This window comes from Mustelus asterias, chromosome 10 (assembly GCF_964213995.1).
Source record: "Mustelus asterias chromosome 10, sMusAst1.hap1.1, whole genome shotgun sequence".
Lineage (NCBI taxonomy): Eukaryota > Metazoa > Chordata > Chondrichthyes > Carcharhiniformes > Triakidae > Mustelus > Mustelus asterias.
This window is the reverse complement of record NC_135810.1, coordinates 54508121-54514716: the sequence shown is the minus strand read 5'-3', so window position 1 is coordinate 54514716 and position 6596 is coordinate 54508121.

Sequence of the window (6596 nt, the reverse complement as noted above, 5' to 3'; positions counted from 1 at the left end):
TTAGGTGTCCATACCCCCAGTACAAGGACACTCGCACGGAAGATATGATGATGGTGGATATTGTCGCCGATAACTGGGAGACACTCGCTGACCGCCATGACCTCTGGAAGCTGATTGTTTGGAAGGGCATTGAAAAAGATGAACAGAACCAAAAAGCTCAGCTGGATAAGAGGAGGATCCAGAGAAAACAGAGGCCAGTGAATCGTACAACTTCTCAACCTTCTCGGTCTTCCACTACAGCAATTGCAGCAGAGATTACCACGTCAAATGGGGTTTCGAAGCCACACCAGGAAATACTTAACACAGAGTTGACCATCACGGCTCAAACAATCATCTTACGAGACAGAAAGCTCCTGTAGAGACATTGTCAAAATATTTGAAGTCTACACTTCGTTCTCTGTAATTCCCCATCGACCAAACCTGGAACCTACTCAACAAATTCTGTGAAGTTTGTCAAGCACAATCATTCCTTTTGAAATCAATCCTGGCCCATTCTATTTTCCCTTTATCTGCATTGCTAGTAATTTAATTCTTAATTAGACACTCTAAAAATGTCCCTCTCACAGATGTGATGCTAGCTGGGCTGTAATTACCTGAATTAGTTCTGTTTCCCCTTTAAAAATGAGCTCTACATTAGCCAATCTTCAGTCCTGCAAGTACTTGAGGATTTCAGTTCCCTTTTCTTTATCTCCTTGTCTCAATTAATAAGTGGGTAATGAAGATCTCCCAGAACAATAATTGTTTTTCCTCTTCATCTCTCTAATCTGACTTCTGATTTTCTCTTCCATTTCCCTCCCACAATTTGGTTGCCAGTGTTCTATCCTACTAATTTAACACGGTTTTTTAAATCTTTGAGCTCCAGCCACTCCAAGAACTGTCTGTGCCCCTTCTTTGTCCACATCACCCATCTCTAAACTCTCTTTTATAAATATTGCCAGTTCCATTCTTATAGGGTTGGATATTACCGGCTGTGTTGCAAAACTGATATTGGAATAATTCCTGGGTCCCAACTTCACTCAAGGTTGTTGCATGGCATTCAGCAAAACTTTGCATGAGGCAACCAACTAGTGACTTGTCCTTGTTGATTGCCATCCAATTAGGGGGGGCAGGTATATTCGGGAGGTGGTAGCGAGACATGGCAAGGCTAATTTAAAGGGCATTTGTTAGCCATTAATGTGACTGTAGGCAGACTATCATTACCGAGTATGTAAGAGTAAAGAGCAGCAATACGGAATTCTGTTACGGAAGCGTGGACTCACAATTCATCAAAGCCTTGCTGGATCTTCTGGGGTGCGGTAAGAGTTTGCAGAAATAATTTGATTTCTTCGGAGTGGCAGGTGGCGTCCTGTCTGTCAGACTAAGCGGGACCAGAGTACAATTCAGGAAGGTCTTTAACTCGCACATTGCGATGGGAGAATCGGACCCATTATGTTTGCTGCTATCTAGGGGGCCTTCACTGAGGCCATTAATTAATCTTGTCTCATAACACAATATCCAGTCTAGTGTGGACTGCTTTCTGGTTGGCTCTTCAATGTCTGCTCTAAGAAACTCCCAAAAACATTTGCTGAACTCCTCATCTGGGCTACCTTTGTCCACATGATTTTTCCAGTCAGTGTGTGAATTAAAATCCTCCATGATTATTGTCATAACTCCCATTATTTCTTCCTTTATATGCCACTCAAGCATGTGATTACTGTTAAGGGACATGTACACATTTATTAACTTTCCTAATTACTTGCTGTACCTGCATATTAATCTTTTGTGATTCATGCATTAAGACACCCAGATCCCTCAGCACCTCAGAGCTCTGAAATCTCTCACCATTTCGATAATGTGCTTTTTTTATTGTTCCTTCCAAAATATGTAATTTTACATTTTCCCACATTGTACTCCATATGCCAGATTTGTGCTCACTCCTTATGTTCTCTTCACAGCTTCCTTTCCTATCTATCTTTGTGTCATCTGCAAATTAAGGACAGTAGAAATACTCACGAGGTCTTACTTACCAATGCTGCCTGCTGTTCTTCTTTCTGAGGAAAGGTAGAAAAGGAAAGGAGCACATCCTGTCATCTTCACCAAATTCCCTCCATCCTGTGAGAGAAAAACAACGAATCATCTCCATTTTAAATGAGAAATCTCTTTATTTTAAACTGTGTCCCAGTTTTAGGATATTCTTTGAGAGGAACCATCCCAGTATCCGCCCTGTCAATTTCCCTTGGAAATTATTCATTTCAATAAAATCATCCCACATTCTTCTAAACTCTAATGCATACGGGCCCAACCTGTCTAATCTTTCCTCATAAAATTTTCTATTCTTCCTGCCAAAATGGACAGCCTCATATTTCCTACATTACACTCCATTTGTCATTTTTTGCCCACTCACTTAACCTATTAATATCCCTTTATAAACGCTTTGTATCCTCCTCACAACTGTTTTCCTACCTACCTTTGTATCATCAGCAAATTTGGCTACAATGCAGTTGAACTTTCCTTTTAAGTCCAAAGTAGTTGAGTCCCAGGACTGACCCCTGCAACACTTCACGAGTCACAGTTTGCCAATCTGAAAATGGCACATTTATTCTGACTTTCTTGTTAATTAGCCAGTCCTCTATCGACACTATATCAGTCGGAACACCATATACTCTCGTCTTGTCACGTCATAACGTCATCAGCAGGAGCAGATGATAGAGGCAATGTCTGATCTGGCAGTGCCTATCAAAGGACAGAGGAACGCTCCAGCCAAGCTCAACCCCTGGCTGGAGATGCCGAGCCTCGAGGGCCACAAATAAACAGTGCTTGTGGACCAGCAAAGGAAATGTGTGACTGTGTGTCAGAGTTCCCTGAGGCAGTGCTGACCCTCGCATGGGAATGGACTGCCCATGGAATGCTGAGATGAATGTGGCACTCATTGCAGCTCAGAATAAATCCCACTATAAATCCCATTCCCTCCCTCTCTCAGCACTCCCAATCTGAGAGATCTGCTAAAAGTATGGTAGGTCATTGACCATGCTTGACTTCCTCTTTTCTGATTCCCTTTTTAATGTCTGTTGCTATAGACAATAGCTCATCCGCTTCCATGAGGTGCTGACCCTGTGTATGACCCATGGGCTTCTGACAAATTGCAATAGATTTCTCTGTACCTGCTTAATCACCCTTATTGACTGCCCACCACTACTAGGTGGGTGGCTGTCATCCCTGAGAAGCCACCTTTGGAAAAATTGTGCAGAGGTGGCAAATTTTCTCTCTCGTCTGCATGTATTGTATCTGATTCTTATCTAGTTTATAATCAGACTTTTTAAATGCTAGAGTCTAGAATTTCATGTAAAATTAATTCCCTTGGTTTATTGCTCACATTTTGCAATATACCTTGGAACTATTTTTTTGATTTTTGATCAGAGCTCCTTCTTTAATTATGAACCTTTTGTCTAAGTTTCCCCCTTTCTTTTTCCCTTTATAAATGGTCCATTTTAGATTATCCCTCTGCTATACACAGCTCCAGCATTTGTTTGTGTAAATATTATCCAAATTCATCACTTCACTATCAGCTGATCCTGGTTGGCTTTATTTTCCTAATAAGGCTTCAGAACCCATTAGCAATTGCACTGGACATCAGTCTTGTACCTGTAATAAAAATTCTGGATCTGGCATTCATGTCCCCTTTGTCACGTTAATTTCTGGCATATCTGGGTGCTATTTTCAACTAAGGTGTCATTATAGTTGCCTGTCACGGGATGGCGCTATTGCTTCTCTGAGCTTTGTCTATTTGCTCCATTATCTAATGTTGCGATTTATTTATTGGTTTTTTAACCTGAATTTATGCCAGCCAGTCTTCCCCCTCAGGGTTTTGTTTTAACTGTCACTTTCATTTCTCATTGCTACCATCTGAGTTTTATTGGACAGATCATTTTCTCTCCCCCTTCCTATCGGCTTCCCTTTCCCAAGGCCTGTCAAATCTCGCAGGGCTCACTCACTCGCTTGGGACTGTGGCCACTTTCTCCCCATTTCCCATGCTAGCCCATTGTGCCATTCCGGTCAAGCTATTTGCCACCAGTCCATGCCTGCAACAATCCTCACATCCTATCTTTCTTCCTCATATTCCCTGTCACCACACTCTGCCTCCAGCCAGCAATTTGTTTTTTAAAATATTTTTGGAACTGTGGGTCCGATTTTACCATTTTGATTCTTAGTGCTGAATCTGGGCATGATTCAGATCCGACTTGGAAACCTGTTCTCAGGCGCCTCCATCCGCACTCGGCCTGAAAAAAAAAGTTGCGAGTCTGAATCGCACTGTGGGCGGGGCTTATCACACCTGAAACGCTGCTGCTCCAATGGGAGTCTTCAACTGCGCATGCGCAGTAAAATCAATTTGAAAAACGCTGCCCTGCCACATCGCTCCCAGGCCGCATAAAATGGGAGATATGGCCCCCACAACATAACCGTCCCCCTTATCCACCCACCCCTCCCCCTGCTACCCAGACCGAATGTGACCCCCTGCCTCCCTTCCCCCCTGCCCCCCCCCCACCGATCGCCTGCAGAGTGGCAGCGGAGCCCCTCTTCGCAACCCCTCACCGATCACCTGCAGAGTGGCAGTGGACCCCCCCCCACCAGAGATCCATCTGGCCCTCCTCCTCACCCACCTCTCCCCCACCAGAGAACAATTTGGCCTCCATCCTCACCTACACCCTCCCCAATCTCGCCCACCAGAGAATGATCTGGCCTCCCTGCTCCACGACCCCCCCCACCACCGATCTGAGTCAGAGAGCAGCCGGAAGCTCTGAACTTACCTCTTCAAAAGCTGGAGCGCCTGAAACAGACTTTTGCCGAGCAGGTCTTTTTCAGCCATATCTGGACGGGCGAACGCGATGGTAAAGGGGGAAATGCTGGTACGTTTGGGCGTGCAGCCCATTAAGTCAATTTAAATGTATGCAAATGCATTTAAATTGACGTCACGCCCATTTTGGGCGCTGTCCCAATTGCATCCATTTTCGGGCCTTGGTAAAGGGGGAATTGGCGTTGGCGCAGATCGTGCTATTCGCCTTACGCCCAACTTTATCAAGTTTTCGTGCCTGAAAATGGGTGCAACGCAATGGTAAAATCGGGCCCAATGAATGGAACATAGTGCTATAAACATCTTAAAAACAAATTGCTTGATTCCCAACTTATTGTTGGAAAGCTGGCTAGGTGCTTCGGCTGCAAATGAAAATTAAAGAGGACAGGAAGTGTTAGGTTGCTGGGACACATGGTAGCAAGGAAAGGGATACAGGATTGAGGAAGGAGGAGAGGGAAGGGACAAGGAGGCCTCTTGTTACCTTCAGAGGGGAGTGTATTAAGGGATAAGAGAAGTGGAAGAATAGAAGCTAATTGTATACTTTAAAGGTGAAAGGGAGGCAATAGGAGTGAGTGTTCTCTTCAAGATAACCAGGTGGTGAGAGATATAACCGAAGCCTACAGGATATTCCAAACACAAACTATGTGGTTGACTCTTAACTGCCCTCTGAAATAGCTGAGCAAGGCATACAGTTATACCAAACCATTGCAGAAATGTGAGAAACGGGATGAGCATCAACCTAGGCACCTGGAATGACAATGGCACACCATACTCTGTAAAGTCCTCCTCACAAATATTGAGGGGTTTGTGCCAAAATTGGGAGGGATGTTTCACAGACTGATCAAGCCAACAGCCTGACATATGGCTCACTGAACCATACCTATAATGAGTAACTCAGACTCCACCATTACCATCCTTGGGTATACCTGCTCTGCATGAGAGGCAGGGACACAGTGCTATACCGCCAGGAAGAAATTGCCTTGGGAGTCAACATTGACTTCGGAGCCCCTGAAATCTCATGCCATCAGGCCAAACAGGAGCAAAGAAACTTCCTGCTGATGACCATCACTCCTCCATGTTGAACAATAGTTGAAAGAGGCACTGAGGGCAGCAAGGGCAGAGAATGTATTCAGGGTGGGGAACTTCAAAGACCATCACCAAGAGTTGCTTGGTAACACCACTGAATGAACAGGCTGTGTCATGAAGGATGTATCTTCCAAACTGCAGCAGGTGGTGGTGAGGGAACCAACAGGAGGGAAAAACATACTTGACCCCCCCGCCCCCACCCCCCATTTGTCACACGTGCATCGGTCCACAAGAGTACTGATGGGAGAATATTGCACAGTCTTTATGGATACAAAGTCCCAGATTCATATGAGGATACTGTCCCTCATGTGGTGTGCCACTACCACCATGCTAAATGGGATAGAGTCAAAACAATCTAACATCAAAATTGGGCATCCATAAGTGGTGCCTCCATTCAATCCCTCCACCACCGACGCTCAGTAGCAGCGGTGTGTACCTTCTACAAGATGCACTGCAGCAATTCACTAAAGATACTTAGACAGCACCTTGCAAGCCCACAACCCCTTCCATCTAGTACAATTATCTGTTCCCAGATAATTGGGAATACGACACCTGCAAGTTCCCCTCCAAGTCACTCACCATCCTGACTTGGAAATATATTGCTGTTTCTTCGCAGTCGCTGGGTCAAAATCCTGGAATTCCCTCCCTAATGGCATTTTTGGTCAATCCACAGAACATGGAC